The sequence below is a fragment of the Bactrocera latifrons genome, unplaced genomic scaffold (assembly GCF_001853355.1).
Source record: "Bactrocera latifrons isolate USDA-ARS-PBARC rearing strain unplaced genomic scaffold, ASM185335v1 scaffold_91, whole genome shotgun sequence".
NCBI lineage: Eukaryota > Metazoa > Arthropoda > Insecta > Diptera > Tephritidae > Bactrocera > Bactrocera latifrons.
Genome location: NW_017537612.1, coordinates 193,754 through 210,930, shown reverse-complemented (window position 1 = coordinate 210,930; position 17,177 = coordinate 193,754). Strand labels below are relative to the sequence as shown.

Genomic DNA, 17,177 nt, shown 5'->3' with positions numbered 1-17,177 from the left:
AAACAAGTTTTCGGTACTCGGTAGATTGTGAGTGCGCCTGCAAGCAGAGATATTTTTCGACATTTTTCCCGATCTAGAGGTTAAATTTTAAAATCATTCGAAAACTTTAAACGAAATGGTATGATTTTAACTAAGTACTCAATTTAAATATATTATCTCTAAATATGTTAGAGGGTTCAAAAATTTTTAGTACCTAAAAAGTTTCTACAAAGTTTTGTTCCTCTAGAGTCCAAGTCCGCTCGTGGTAATCAATTACAGTTTTTCTATTTACAATCATATTTCATTCCAACACTTATCTCTAAAATATCTCGCTTAAATTTAGGTAGTTTATAGTGAAGGTTTATTTCCCCCTCTCGTTTTTGTACGAAAATGTAATGTTTACATTTGTCGTTATTTCAGTTTAATTAATGTTTTTAGTCATAGTCTGCCATAACCACTGCATTAGTTTCTTATTTTCATAAATGCTTGATTCACTCATTTTATACACATTTTCACACTTTGGCAACAACAAAAGCAGACAAAGAAATTATCTTTTACCATTTATTAACTATTTAGTCCAGTTTAATGCCCCTGCTTCGACACGCTCGCTCAACTTTTTATTTTTGCCTTTTTTGTTATCCTTTCATCTAAGCATATTCGTATGTATGTATGTGGCTGAGTGTGTGTGCTGTCATACCGGTCGCGCTAATCTGATTACGTTTTCGAAATAAAACTTGCACGTTAATAAATCATAAAACACACCCCACAAAGCTAAAACCCCGAAACATTAACAAAGTGCAAAGTCCTTTCTCCACCACATTAACACACATTTCTACATAAATAATTTCGTATGCGTTCGTGATGACGTTGCATTTCCTGTTTGCTGTCTGCTAATTTTCCAAACTGACTTTCTGATCAGTTCTGCTTTTCAAGCGAACATTTATACACCTTTTGGCGCGTGTGCTTTTCGTCTAATTTTCTGTCGCATAATTTTTCAAATGATTAGAATACGCGACCCGCATGACCTCCTCTATGGCGCCGCGGCGTCCACGTGATAAAAACCAATTTGACTCCGACCAATGGTCTGTCGGCTTACAACTAATTCTGCTAACCCCCGCAGTATGCTTCGTGTTTGGCTTGGTCGGCATGTACGGCTGTGCCTTTGTCTGACACGGATTATGACTTAATATTTTGACATTTCTTTTCACTCACCAGCTGTCTAGCCACACCAGCTTTTCTATTTGCAGTGCGCATTAATGTTTAGCATAAATATATTTTTCAGGTTATGTTGTACATTTCTGAAAGATTTTTGTCATGTAAATTGTGAAAAGAGCACAAAACAGCTTAACGAAACGCTTGGTAAGGTCTTTGAAAGTATATTTCTGAGCTATCAAGGAGCTTAATATGTCTCCTAGCTAACTTTAAAAATCTAGAAAAAAAAACTTAAATAACTCCATTTGAAATCTAGCTTGTAGTACTAGAATAAAGAGAAAACGGTACTTTTTCGAATTTCTGTAGAATATTTTCTAACCTTCTGAAATGGTGCTCCGAAAGTTATCTGATATATGTCAATGCTGATTTCATCTTGAAAATGTTTTGTAAGGTTAGGTACCTTCAATAAAAATTATGTTCCTTTTATTTAAGTTAGTTTCAACGGCCTCTAAAAGGAAACCTAGCCTAATGGGTATAACTTTCGTTCTCAATGAGGGAAAATACTTGGAAATGACACATCTATATGCTGACTGACTTCATACTAACCGTAAAGTTAAAATATAAGTTCGGTTCGCTTTAGAATTCGTCTTCGGAGGTATAAACGCTGGATTTTAGTTATGGTATACAGTATATAACCAAATGTAGGTTAATTTTAAAGAAGAAATTTAACTAAGCACCAGTTCTTTGATCATTTCCGCAATTAATTTATATATTCCGTAGTATTCAGAGAGAAATAGAGAGGTAGGTAACTCGATAGCCAAGACTAAGTCTGTTGTCACCGATCTTTCTTGAAAGACAACTATAAAAAAGAATATTAAAGAAATGCACGGTTTTCCTGTCAGCATGAAATGATTTTATAAAAAGCAAACAATAAAAAAAGAAAGAAACTTAATTGTTAAGTGAGTTCAAATGTTGTTTATATAATGCAAAGCACAGTCCATACAATTAAGTTCTCATTTTAAAATTATTCAAATAACTTCCACGACTTTTTTTGTAGAAATGAATTCACTGAACTCTTTTTTACCGAGTGCCTTTTCCTTTTCCTTTTTTTCCTTTTTTTTTCATTATTGACTTTTGAAACTTGAAGAGAGTGTGGTTTATTGCTAAAGATGAATGACTTCAAATAATCCCCCAAAAATTAGTCTAATTATGTCAAATAACAACTTCTTGGAGACAATTCAAAGTCACAATTTCTTGAAATAATCAAATCTAAGAACTTTTCTTGAAATAATTCGGTTATTGCACGTGCTGTGTGGCACGTATCACCGTCTTGTTGAAATCAGATGTTGTCAAAATTAACATTTTCAATAGCGGCCATAAAAAGTAGGTTATTATAGATCTATACCGCTCTCCATTGACAATAACGGTGTCAGCAGCGTAATTTCGAACGACGTACAAACCGATGATTTTACCAGACAAAAAATCATACCAAACTGTCAATTTAGGTGAATATAATAGTTTTCCATTAATAGTTTCTGGATTTTTTTCGCTCCAGAATCGACAGTTTTTTTTTTTTTTTTTTTTTTTTATTTACCGCAGCGCTCAGATGAAAGAGAGCCTCATCAAAGATGACTTTCTTAAAAATATCATTAACGTTTTCAAGTTGTTCCATAGAAAATCGGCAATTTCGCGCCGTGTACGGTAGTCCAACAGCTGCGGTTCTTAATTGGCAATATTTTTTTAAATTTTTATTGAGATACAATCCCAAATTTATTCTCAAAATCCGTCAGTTTGTAGGTTGAGACAGTCCCAATTCTCGAGAACATTTTGAAATCGACAAATTGCGGTCTGCAGCAACTCTTGCCTGAACGGCAGCAATATTTTCATTACTTTTTTGCTATATTGGCTCTTAAACATTATCTCAAGAAACTATATGTTCGAAATTTTCGATAACTTGACGAATAACGAGCACAGGTAGGTGATTGCTACGAATATATAATGGCAAAAGTTTTAATTGCTGTTGTAAATATTACTATATATGATAATAATGACATATTAAAATAACAAAAAAGACACTTAGAAATCATATCATCGTTAATGAAAATGTTACCTTTCTTTTTGTAATAACAGACATACTTCAACTTCTAGGTTCAGCTTCATCATTTTTAAGGCGACTAAAATTTTTAAAATAAATATAGTTTTAAAAACAATATTATTAGTTAAAAGTCTACTAGAGACTGCAATTAGCAAGACAATAATTACAGTGTTAAAGAAAATGCGATGATAAAATCTTTTTTCACATTGAGCCTCCAAAAAGCCTGACTGTGTCGTCAGACACCTACCTAAATCAAATTTATTAAAACCTGTTTAAGAAGAATCAAATGTACAAAAAATATATGATAATCTTATGATTTTTTTTTGCAACGCGCTGAAAGGTATGCAATATTTACTAAGTCTTACTTCACTCATGGATTTTAAATAATTGTATTAGAGAGAAATTAATAAGGGTATGTCTTCTACAATTTTTTTTGCAACCAAGTAAAACTTAATCGACTATAAATAAAATGAGCAATATCATCATTTAATAAAAAAATATATTTGGCAAAACACCAAAAATATTAGCACACATACATATATACGAACAGTCACGCAGCAGTAACACAGAAGCCTAGATGGCAATTTAGCCAACAGGATGCACGAAAAGGGCTTGCCAAAAATCTGGCGGCTTACCCTCGGCTTCGCGCAATTCGCCGCAAGTAGCGTTCACTTTCGCTATCAAACAGCGAATGACACAGAAAATAAATTTTCGTAACTGTAAACCTTCATGTACATACAAAGGTATGTGAGGGCTCGGGCATATGTGCACGCGTTTTACGCCTCAATGGATATTAAGTGTTGAGCAACAGACTAGCCACAATGTTGCTGCAACATTGGGGCGAAAGCGAAATAGCTGTTTGTTGATAAGCGATTAACTCACCACGCTTTAGGAATAAATCCGGTATGCAGCTAAGGGGCATTTGAAGCGAATTTTAGGGGTAGTTTGGCGCTTGCGCACGCATTCGTATGAGTTTATGAGCAGCTGAGCCGAGCAATGCAGAGCGAGCAGAGAGCATGTGATAGAGAGTCGCTTGACTTATTAATTGTAAAGAGTGGTAAAGGTGTATACAACTGGTTTTCGAAAAGGTCGAAATTCTCGAACGAGTCATGAAAAAATGGATCAGATTGACCATTTTAGATATAGCTGCGACCAAAATTTGAGAGAGACAATCTTCAAAAAATAAATGACAAAGAATTTTCTTTTGAATGGTAATGAACATTACCCATCAAGTTTGCAGTTTCTGTATTTAGGGAATCTAGAACTGGATCTGTGTTGTATAGTGTCTCCGTCATTTTCTTCTATTATATATAGATTCCCGAGTTTAGAAGTTAGGAGCCTAAGTTCATGTGGTCTTTATTACAGCTGCTTTGAATCAAACATTTCGAGGTTTCCACTAATCAATATTTACGTACACTTTTTTCGATCGTTGAGAGCCGTAGAAAATAATACATTTGCAAAAGAACAGGCGGTTCAAGTCATCAGCTCATAGATGTCGCCCATAGGTAAATGACTATAAAAGGCGTTCTTGGACTTTAGAGAATCTGGGTTTCTAACTGAATATGTGTCTGACCATACGTACTCCTCGCTAGCTTAGACTAAAGGAATTCCCTTTCAACTTTAATTTCGACTATTGTAGTTTTCTCAAGCCGAGGCTTTTGCTGGTAGCAATAGGCTTACTGCTCCGAAGTTCAGCCTCATTCAGAAATCATGCCATCAAGTCTGATAGCTGGGCGTGGAAACTAACCTCTTAATTAATGACATCGATTAATTTTGTGATAAGTCTAATATAGGCACCAGACTACATTGAAATCGTAGGTAACTGTAAAGCCTATGAGATGGCAATGAAAGGCAATCTTGCTCCGCTGTGAGGAAAATGTTAGCGGGCCGTGCCTCTCCTCCTGAGTTCTACTACCGGATTGCTATGTTCCAAAGGTTCTTGGTCATAGCTGGCCTGCCATCGGTCGAAGGAACCTTTTGTCCTGATGTTGATCTGAAAAGATCTATTAAGCAGCTTTTCTTCAGTAGCAGCTGCCTTTCAGTTCAGTGCCTCTCCCTAGTTGTGGGGATTCTAGCACATTATTGGTATATTGGATGGCAGCTGTAGATTCAGCGTGTAAGACGATGAGCCAGCATATCAAAACTTCCTACCTGGTTGTTTCGCGTTCGCTAGATTATGTCTTTAACATTAATAGAAACTAGTAATAAAAGAAATTAAGTTTGTAGTCCTCAACAAGACGCTTTACCAAGCAATAAGATCGGTTACAGTAGTTCAGGTGCAAACCTTAGTCCAACGATCGAATTTATCTTAACCTAAAAACACGTCTAAGTACATATGACCTTAAATACCACTTGTTTACATTTTCCAATTCATTCTTTAATCAGTAATCAGTGTTCTATACAGCACTTAGGACTGCTTTCGTAATTCAAATCGCCCACACATTTAAACAACTCAAGAAACTCTTAACTGCCCGAACCAATATTCTCTTACTTTAAACACTGCTCTAAAAATTGTGAACGAATTCGCCGCAATAGGAGAGCAACACTTCGTGACGTTGTCCATTGAGCGCGCTCAATATTTATTGCCGCACGTTCTACTTATCAATTTACTGGTTCCCTACTAGTGCTGCGAACGACCCCTTTCACAATATCAAAGCGCGCTGACGACTGGCTTCACAGCAAAGAGCGCCAGCACAGTGCGTTTCGGCGAATTCACGAATACAACAACGAACCTCAGCGATAGCCCGGTAAACGAACCGCCTGATATTAAATAACGACTATGGGCAACGGTGGTAACGAGGCATATACTGCTAAGCTAAAGAAGCGAGTGCATACACGAAGTGTGTATACGGCGTATTTGACGAAGTCTGCTCGTCTAGTTGGAATTTCAGTTGGTTTAAAGGAGTAAAAGCAAAAACGTTTAGTTTGAAGTGAACTATTCGGCAATGTTGACATGTTGAGCGCGTTAATGCTGTAACGGTATATGGACAGATTTTTATTTGAAGCAGCAGCAGCAAGTTGTTGTAGCAGAGTTTGTTGTGAAAATTATTGATATATAACAAAGAAAATTGTAATTGATAATTTTAATATAAATAACCAAAGTGTTTAACCAAAGTGAAACTTATTTTAATAAAAATGTAAAAATAAATAAAAGGAACCGTGTGTGTTAAAGGTATTGTTGCGCGATCATAAACACGTGTTGGATAATTGTAGTGCTCTATTTTGAGCACGTATAGAATAATTGATACACGCTTTTAGGCGCACAGTCTGTGAGTGTGAAACTGAAAGAAATTAGAAACAAAACTTCCTGAAATTAAAGTGGCAAATAGTTGTTGCAATCAAAGGGCAGGTTTGTAGCAAGCAATTCACTCAGCAATCAAGCGTTTATTTGATTTTAGAAATTACGCGCCTATTTATAACTAGCATATATTCAGGCGCAAGAGTGAGTAGCTGCGTTAACAAACATATTTAAAGGTTAACAGCTTTTGTTTGACAATTACTATAACAACATTTCGCTAAGTGAAGGTTTTCGCTTATTTTCATCATCTGTTCTTACTCACTCATTTCGTTTGTCTGTATGTAAGCGCGAAAACGCCTTCGAGCTTAAACGTCGCAGCTAATACGGGATTAAGCATAGTGTAGAAGACGATCGGTAAGACAGCAGTTGAAACAAATGCAAAGCGTATACAAGCAAACAATCAATAAATTTGTTGCAACACATGCCAAATACCTGCCACCAAGGGAATGTGTGTGTGGCAAACTCAAATTGAAAATCGAATCTCATTTGCAAAAGTGTGCCTATAATAACAAAGTGTATTGCACCTTAAGTGAATAATTGATGAGTCAGGAATCAAATCAGTCTAATTTACATTTCCAAAAAGGAAGTCACACTTCGGCTCACAGCCAGCAACATAACACTGTGTACATTGTTTCACGTCTAGTACACCCGGGAGTGTCGTGCAGCTCGTTCATTTATAAGAAACCTCTCTCTGCACTCTAAAACCGTAACATTGTGTGTGCGCTACAAATAAACAGGCTAGCACCTCCGCTGTATTGTGCTTTTGCGCCCAAAAGTTTATGCCACGATGTGAAGTAAAATTTGAGGCAAGAAGCTGGCAGTTAAACAACAGTGAAAAGTTTCTGCAATTTGGGCGCCGTGCTATAAAAGTAAGTAAATAAGCAGTTGTGTAAGGACATCAAGCCATAATGGCTGGCTAATATAAAATGTAGCATACCTCTAGGAGTGCAAAGAAAAACTCATTTACTTTTTTCAATAAACATGCTTTAATTAAGTGTAAAGAAAATTTGTCGAGACAAGTTTGGCGTATATTTGGAAATGCCAAATTTAGTTCATCTGGGAGCTCTTGAGTTTTAAGACAACATTACATTTAAACGGTGTTGGTCGAAGTAAATGTTTTTTGTACAGAGGTGGTCGAACTAGCGATTTTTGCATTTTTAGAAATTTGATATTTGTGAAAACCAAATTTTGAGAATTATTTTTTAAGCTTTTCGCCCTTAATTTAAGTTTTCGAGAAATTCCAAATTCAGCTTACCGATATTGAATATTCTTATCGTCACCTGAAATGCAAAATAACGTATCATCAAAAACCAAACAAAAAAAAAAAAAAACGATTGACATTTTTATTGCTTACGATTCACTACATCATATTACATCCATGTAGCATAAAAATTTCAGCTTCTGCTGTCAGATTATAACCAATATATAACCCATATATAACCACTATATCACCACCAGATAAGCATTATATAGCCATTCTATAACCAAAATTCAAATTTTGTTTCAATATGAATGGCGTTATATACGTACGTTCCAACGTTCTTCCTTCCCCTGTAAACTTATGAAAAGTGATTCGTTATTTTGGTTTTTAGGTGGCGACATAGTGTTTTAGGTTACCTAAGAAGTCTGAGGATCACTCCGGTCAAGCCACGATTATTGCTTCAAGCTATTATGGTAATGTTTTGTATTACTACAACAATAACAAGCAAGTTACCTGTTTACATATTTTGAAGCCAAACCACTAGTGATATGTTTAAAATTTTTTTCTTCATACCTCTGGCACTCGTGTCTTTATAACGCTTCTTTTATAAGAATTTTTAAATGAATTTTTCAATTCTATGAATTTATGTGATCTTTCAAAATTACATATAAGTTATAAGCTTTTTAAAGTTTTAAAGGAGATAACAGTGTTAGAATAAGGCATACTGTCCTCAAAATCCAGGTTCCTAAACCCAGAAGTGTGAGCTCTATTCTTATAGCACATCGTTGTTTGTAAGATGAATACATCTGAATTTTTGTTTTCTATAAGTTTTAAAGTACTCAAAATGTATTATTTAATATTTATTAATTTCTCTGCAAAATAAGATTATGTCTTCAGTTGAAAACTGCGTTTTTAATGCTTTTATTTCACACTTTACGCAACTCCTGTATTTATGCATACTATTCTCACCCAAAAACAAAAAAAAAACTCTTCTCGCCCACCGCCTTTACCGAAAATCGACATTATCAAATCTTCATATTCCTTCCTTCCTACTTTAACCCACAACACGCTGCCTTTCTAGCAGCTGACCCAAACTTAGCTTGCCCCATCCACAACTCGCGAGCCAGCAGTTCAACTGCCTTTAGTATTATATGCCTCGCCGTTAGTCCCCATCTTTATTTATGCCATTTCAATTTATTTTAGGGACGCCCAATGCCTGTTTTCACTTAAATTTTTCTATGCTTTCTTATTATTTCTTTGTTTTGTTTTTTGTAGTGCTTTTCTTGGGCATTCCATTTTGTGCTGGTTTAATGTTGTCAACCATTTCGCCAGAAATTGACAGCTTAAATTCCATTAGGATGCTTTTCTTTGCTTGCCATTCGCTCGCTCATTCACTTATCTCTCGTATAGCATGGGCTTTGGTTGGATGTGTGCGCCCAAATGTATGCTATGAGTAAAGTGAATGTGTGCTCGTGTGGCTGGGACAACGCCACTTCAAGTGAGGCAGAGCGCGTCGCTATACTGCCAACCAAAGGCTAATGGCGGTGGCATCACTAACAATAACAACAACGAGATTACCAATAACAAAAGCAACAGCAGCTTCAGCATTGGCAGCACTTTTCCCACTTGATTGATAATCAATTGATGGGATTTCGGTCAACTACGCTGCGAGTGTATGTGCTTATTGCTGTTGTTGTTTTGTTTTTGCGGTCAGATTAGTGGCATATGATGCCATTTACACTGACTATCCAAGCATCAATGCCGATTGAAGAAATCGCCGGCTCCTCACTTGGCCTTGTTAATGGTTGTTTTTGTTGTCTTAATTTTTTGTTGTTGTGTTTGCTATTTTTATGTATATTTTTTCATACTTATCTAGCATTTTATAAGCTTGTAGTCGCTCACATGGCTGAAGCGTGCCGTCGTGTTGATGCCACAAGTGCCGCTGCCACATTAAAATGGTTAAACAAATTTCGTAACGGCGTTTTTTTTTTTTTTTTGTGGATTCAGTATTTTCTTATTTTATTTTTTGGTTTTTTTTTCCCCCTTCAATTTACTATTTTTATTTATTTCTGCCTCTTCCTCAACAGCGCGTTGAAGGTTCGATGTGCCTCTTTGCTTAACGCCAGCTTTGTTTTGGTGCGACTTTGTTTCCGCTTCGCCATTGTTGCTGGTGCAATACTAATGTTATTATTTGTTGTAATTGGATTAAATTAAGATTGATTGATACTTTCGTCGTGTGTGCTGAATATATCACACCGTGTAATAGGGAAAGTGAAATGTATGCCAGCCCATCAGCGGCATTAGCGCTCTTGTTTATAAATGAACATGTGCAACCACACACACACAAGCATACAAATAAAGTCACACATACGCATATACGTGCTTATTATAAGCAACAAATGTATTGAGCTAACTAAATTGAATTGTATTGATATAAAGAGAGACCGTGTGTGAGCCGATAGTATCTGCCTCGTAAATGAATTCATTGGTGGCAACGTACTTAATCACATATACACACATTTATATCGATATCGGATGCGTTCTTTTAGTTAAACAAGTACATATTGGTTGTCATTAATATTGTTGAGAGACATACCACTCGAGCTTACCACACAACGACGTAATTACAGTTAAGCCGGGAAGACATTGTTATTTTAATCACATATTTGTATGTATATGTGTACATATATATTTTCTGTGGTTTTGTGTTGATTCAGCTATAAATATGTGCTTATTTAATATGTATAACTTATTAAACATTTGTATTGCTATTGTTTTTGCCCGAAACTCTTGCTCATCGCTTAACCAAGTCGAGTGTGCTTAGAAATCGTTGCATTGCTGCGCAATTTCAAGGCCATTATTTGTTTTTCCTAAAACAAAACAACACAAAAAAAAAAAAAATACAAATCAAATATTTATTGTGTGATAATTTGGTGGCGCATATATTGAAAGGCAGCTAATAAAGAAAATATCACAAGAGGAAAGCATTAACTGCTTCACTATAGTTATCAATAATACAAGGCGACTTGTTTGATAAGTTCTTCAGGACATAAGTGTCATTGTGTTTGATAAATTATTGTTCATCGGTATTAGAAACGATAGATATGAGTTAAACTTATGATAATTAATCGATGGGTGCTTTTCTTAACTTTTTTCTTATATTTGAAATTTAGCTAAAGCTGACTGCATAAATGGAAAGAAGAGGATTATTAGAATATAGAATTACAGAAACTACCATTCATATGCAAGATGACACGTTCTCCACCCTAACTTAGTTTATGGAGTTTTTGAGTGAATAGTAGAGGCTGGTGAGGCATGCATAACTATCTAAAGAAATTTTTATACAATGAAACTTACAATATTAAATGAGTTGTTACGCAGTGATCTTCGTGTTATGCTTGGTCATGTAGGTGTACTAAGCTCAAATCTATATAGTATCCACTCTTTGAAGGCTAAGCTGTCGATGTTTCTCTGTCCACAGAACAGTGTATATTAAGTTTGTGGAAAGAAACATAGGAGACTTTATAAAATATATAAATCAATCTTCAGCATGACGAGCTAAGTTGATTTAGCCAAACCCGTTTCACTGCCTGTCAGTATAACTATACGCGAACTGGTTTATCAGTTTTTGAGATGTTGATCCACGTCTTTTTCTCTCCACGAATCTACTCATTTGACGCCACCTCCGTTCTGAATCATCAGATTCAAGCGCTTGCATGGATTCTTATTTTACGAGATATCTTCACGAAATTTGGTACGAGTTATTATCTAAAGCAAACACAAAATCTCCGAAGAAATTGCTAAAATCGTATCACTATAGCATATAGCTGCCACGTAAACAGAACAATTTGAGTCAAGTGTTTTTGAAGGACCTTTTATATTCTCTAAATACATCTGAAGACGAATTCGAGCAATAAGTTCGCATTGAGAGCGGAAATTTGAAAATCTGCCGCTGACATCTGAAAAATTCCTAAAGAAAAATTATTGAAAATATGTATTGTACATATATTATATGTATTATATTTTCAATAGTTTTTTCTCAGCAATTTTTCAAGATATTGCTGAAAAATGACGGCCGCTTTATGTCTATTAAAAATTTTTAAGTAGGTTCTTTGTGGCCTCTATAGTTGTGTCTACTTGAAATTATAAGTTTCAGAAGAATTTGCTATATATCTTAACCAGGGATGGATAATCACTCAACAAGTATTATTAAGAAAATTTTATTGAACTAAATTGAACTAAAGTATTTTGCTTTTAGTAAGAAAGTATTCCACTGGGATTTTTAATTATCTTTTTTATCAGACTTAGTTTAGTAACAAAATTTGTATATGCATTTACTCATGAGAACTCTTGCCGTCCGAATGATCATGAACTAGACGAAGAACTGGTATTTCTTATATAAATACTTTAACTCTTCAGCTTATTAAGGGGTTACATAAATCGCCGAACAAAAAATTACCTATTTTCGAAAACTTTTTTTCTCATATAAAAATATTTCGAAAAAAAAAAAATTCGAAACTCGGTCATAAGGATGACATACCCGGTAATATCTAGGAAAAAAGTTGACTTCGCGTTAACAATAGAACATTTTTACGATCTTCAAAAGTAAAAATGGAAAAAATATGTGATTCAACTAAGTTCATAAACTAGTAAAGGAAAAACAAAAAAATAAAAATTGTAGTTTTGATTGATGTTTTTTTCAAAATAATGCAAATTTTATGGCACATTTCTCGAAGTTTTTTTTAAGAGGTAACATGGGTTTTCTCGGTTAAAAAACAATTTTTTTCAAAATTTTTTCTTAAATAAAAACTAAATATTTTATAAAAGTTTTTTATTTTTACAATCATACACTATTAACTAAAATATTTTGAAATTTTTGGGAAAAAATATTTTAAACTTGCCCACTGCGATGTCATTTCGGTGGCCCTTCGGAAAAAAGATGCGCCTGCGTTGGCAGGTTAACACCTCACAACATCATCTAAAGTGAAGAAATATTTTTAAATTTCAGTTAAAATTCTAACTTAGAACTTGGACAAAGGAAAAAATGCTGAAAATAGTCAGACATTTTTACAAAAAAAATTTAAATTTCAGTAAAAATTTCGAGATATGTTTTTTTAATTGTAATCGAAAAAAAATCCTTCGTTCTTGTCTTTTAGAATTGTATCGCAAATTTTCAAGGCTGTATCTGCAAATCTATTACTCGGATCAACTTGAGCTTTTAAGACATTATTCTAGAGATGTTATGTAATTAAACAATATGGCAATTTTGTTGTATTTTTATTTTAACCAAGTTGCCGCTTACCCTTCCTGAGATCCCCCTATTTATATTGCATTTACTAGTAGATATGTACTACTGCTCACAAACACTTAACTCTTGTTTTTAAAATTTTGTTCGATATAAAAATTTTCAACAAGACCCTCTAAAATCGTGAAAGTCTTACAAATCATCAAGTCATTCCACGAAGAAATGATGCTAAATGCACAGAAGCTTCTATTTAGTGTCTGTCTTTATAAGAAAAAGGGTTGAACAATCTGTCTTTGCAATGTGAATAACATATATACATATTTGTATAATGACACTAATGCTGTGTTCCTCTGAACTGTACATTGTGTATTGAACCAAACCAATCTCTTTCCAAAGATTGAGTCGTAAGTAAAAAAGCGATTTCATCGGCTTCTGACGTTAGCCTCAAAAGTTAAAATATTTTTCTTCGAAGTTCGAAATAGAGCATATTAAAATAATTGCTTATAATTATAATATGTGAGTCATCAAAAAAATATGGACATAATTCACGTTTTCTTCGTCTTTCAATGGTTTATGATATTTTGCTGTTAGGCTTGCAAGACAGATGCTCTTATAGCACGAAGTCAAAGACGAATTGTCGAAAAAATAAATATACTATATTTCCACAAATATTGCGATCATTTTAAAAGTTTTTTATTAATTTTACTATACAGTGTTATTGCTGTATTATTTTTTTTTTTTTTCAACTCCCAACATAGTGTTATTAATCGTAGATCTTGAAAATGCCACTTGGTGGCATCACTTCACTTCGTCAACTGCCTTGAATAACTTCAAAGCAGCTCTCTATATTGAAAAACTATAGAAAAGGTACTTCAGAGAATTATTTCCAAAAACTAATTAATATTTCATTTATTTATACTTTGTTGAAAATTAATATTAACGGTAAATATTTATTTCAAAGTAATACCGTCGCAAGACAAATACCAGCTCATAACTGAAGGCTACTAAGGCTTAATACCGCTTTCTCATAAAAATTTTCCAACCATAATATTTGTGGCACGCAAAGCCTTTCTGATATTTCGTCAGCACTTCTAAGCGTCCTTACTTAGCGCAAATATTCAAACTTGAGACAAAAGACACTTAAATAGAACCGTTTAGTGCAAACAATTGAACGCCGCAGCAAGTGAATGTAGACATGTCTGAGCTACAAAAATCATTAGAAAAGTTATTTGTCCATCTCCCGAAAGGGTATGTTAATGACAGCCCGTTGCCAGGGCTTGTAGGCATAATTACATGAAAATCTACATAAATATTAAACAGTAAAGTGCGAGTGTATGAGTCGAAGTGTTTTGGTAAATACTCAACCTGCCGGCTGCCCTGGTACTTGGACGGCATGTTGAAAGTCATGGCGCTGGGAGAATGACTCATTTGAATTTGTAATTAGTTTTCTGTTGGCGAACGAATATTTTTGAATTTTGAAGACCACTCGCCATTTTGCCATTTGTGTTATGTGATTCCTGTTATGTTTTGTGTGCTTATTTATGTAAGTTTTTGTGCGAATGTTGTTGCTTTATTCGAGTTACTGCAATTTCTTCAAGGTTAGCGATTTTATTTCGGTGTGTGCCATGGCATTGCTGAGGCGGTTTTAATGTCTCATATTATATTGTAGATATTTGGAATGTACCATTAGTGGTCGTATACGTATAACTGTACTTTGGTAACGTTAAGCCACGTCTACTCGCTAGCACACATATCCAAGTCCTCACTCATGCAGAACACTTGAACTCACAAGCACCGACTGTGGCGCAGGCAAGCAATCGAAATACTCTAAGCACAAACAACACAAAAAACAACAACAAAAACAACAGCGGAACCAGCGTCAAAGTAGACTAGACATCTTTCCATTTATTTGTTTCAAGCCCCTCCGCCTTTAAAGGAGTTTCGCCAAGTCAACGCAGTGTTGTTGGCGCTTTCGGTCGTGTTGGTCTCGTTGCGGTTGTGTTTTTTGTTGTTGGTTTCAAGTTTTTAATTAAATTCTATATCGACGCGTTTATTTATTAATATATGCTGACTTTTCGCTGGCGCTGTTGATTTAGTGCGTGTTGCTGTTGTTGTTATTGCAGCTGATATTATTGCTTGGAAGTCGTTAAAGTTAATTTCAATATTTGGGAGCGCAAAAGGAGGTGTGGAAACGTTACTATTTGAGACACTTATTGCTTACCCTATCTGGCCGATTTCTAGATACTCTTATGAAGATTTTAACGCCTATAAATTTTATTGAAAATTTTAAAAAATTTACAACAGAATTGCCAGTTAAGTTCAGCAGTGATGTTTGGTATCTGAACAAGTTTCTAAAAATTGAATTTTGCTAGACTATAGCTTAATAGGTGTGTTCGTTTCGCCTTGTCACTGCTTGCTATACTTGAAATTCTAAGCAAATTACATGTAAAAGCAACAACAGAGTTAGCGAGTTAAATTTATACAAAAAAATAAGCTGCTATTTCACTAAATTGTTATAGCCGCTATATTCAATGATACCCGGTTTTCTGTTACAAATTTCAGTTTTACCAATGTGCAACGAAGATGCATTCTTCTAAGCTTGGAAACTTGATGTATGTTGAAGGCAAACTTCGCTTTGTTAATATCTGCAGATTTATGAGCTTTTTTTAGCGAGTGTCACTGAGATTTCTTAACTACCTTTCTTATTCTTCAAGATATAAGCCGTTATTCTTCTATATAAGGATAGTTAATTTTCAACCGATATCTTGCGGCAACTACCGCATTCGGCTAATTTAGCTCCATGTGACCTCTGACTATTCAGCAAACTCAAACTACGTGGAAACCGTTTTGAGTCAATTGAAGACATTAAACGTGAATCACTACGCACATTGAACGTCTCTCTGCGAATTGACTTTCACAATTGTTTCGAGGATTCGAAAAAACTTTCGCACAAGTGAATTGGAAATAAATTGGAAAGATCTTAGATTTTGCAGACATGCTTTTCTCTCAAAAAAGCTGATCGTTTGTCGGAACTGCCTATTTAAGGCCACTGTGGCATATAGCTGCCAAACAAACTCAAGGATCTGAAAATAATATTTCTATAACAAATTTTCCAGTTGAGTAGATATCTTTATGAATTTTGGATTCAGTTATTGCACGCGACATCATTGCAATATGCCATTGGTGTTAAGTGCTTTTGTAAAGAAAACATTTATTTAACAGGATATATTCATGAAACGCGACTTGGAATATTGCCAAGAGCAACGTTGCAACATACAAATAATTGTTCAGATTGGACTACTACATACATAGCTTATAGCTGCCATACAAACTGACAGATGAAAAGCAAGCTCTCGATATCAAGGTACTATGTGCATTTGTGAAGATTCGGTGCAAAAAAGTTATCGTTTGTGTTTCTTTGTTAAATCGTTAAAAAATTAAAATTTTACTAACTGCAAATTGTGCCCAAACATGAATTAAATTCAATTTGAATACCCCTTTTGCGATAACATCCTTTTATCTACAAACGTGAAATGATTACTTATGTAATTAAAGTTCACATTAAAATCAAAAAGAGAGTTTTTTGGCGCAATTTTCATTAACAACATGCTATGGCAAATAAATCCAGCATTTAATGCATCCCAAACACGTACCGTTATTGTGGTTTCAATTGCAGTTAAATCTATTTGTTTTGCTTCTTTTCTTCCGCAACAGCAGTTAATTACGTTGCGAGTCATTTACTGTGCAGCAGCCATAATAATGCAACAAAAACAATAAAAACCAATAAAGGAAAAAAATGAAACAGAAAAACTAACATTAAAACAAATAAAAAACAAAAACGTTTCGAACAGAAAATAACAAATATGTTATGTAATTATTTGATTATTTGTAGGAATGCGCGTGTCATATAAATAAAGCGATAAGCAATAACGGCGCATAAAAACGTCAACTAAATGCAGGGTTGCATTTGCAATTACAAAAATTAAGTAATTAGCACACTAATTGCAGTAATGGCAATTTGAATGCCGAGGTAACGAAATATGATAAATATTTAAAATCTCGATTCAAGTGACGCCGATTCCGAAATTAGTTTGCACAAATAATTTGCGCATGAGGTGAAACGATTACAGTTATTTGCTTGCATAAATATAAACAGAAAATGCAAAATCCAGACAATTGTTTACATAAAATATATTTAATTTTTAAA

At 34.5% G+C, this 17,177-nt stretch overlaps 1 protein-coding gene across 1 annotated transcript in view; it reads left to right on the top strand.

Moving 5' to 3' along the window:
• Positions 1 to 6,219: 6,219 nt before the first annotated feature.
• LOC108977549 (hemicentin-2-like) overlaps positions 6,220 to 17,177 on the top strand; it is a gene marked incomplete at its 3' end in the record, with an annotated part of 203,901 nt that continues 192,943 nt past the window's right edge. The window contains 2 exon segments of the mRNA XM_018947267.1: positions 6,220 to 6,296; positions 6,811 to 7,393.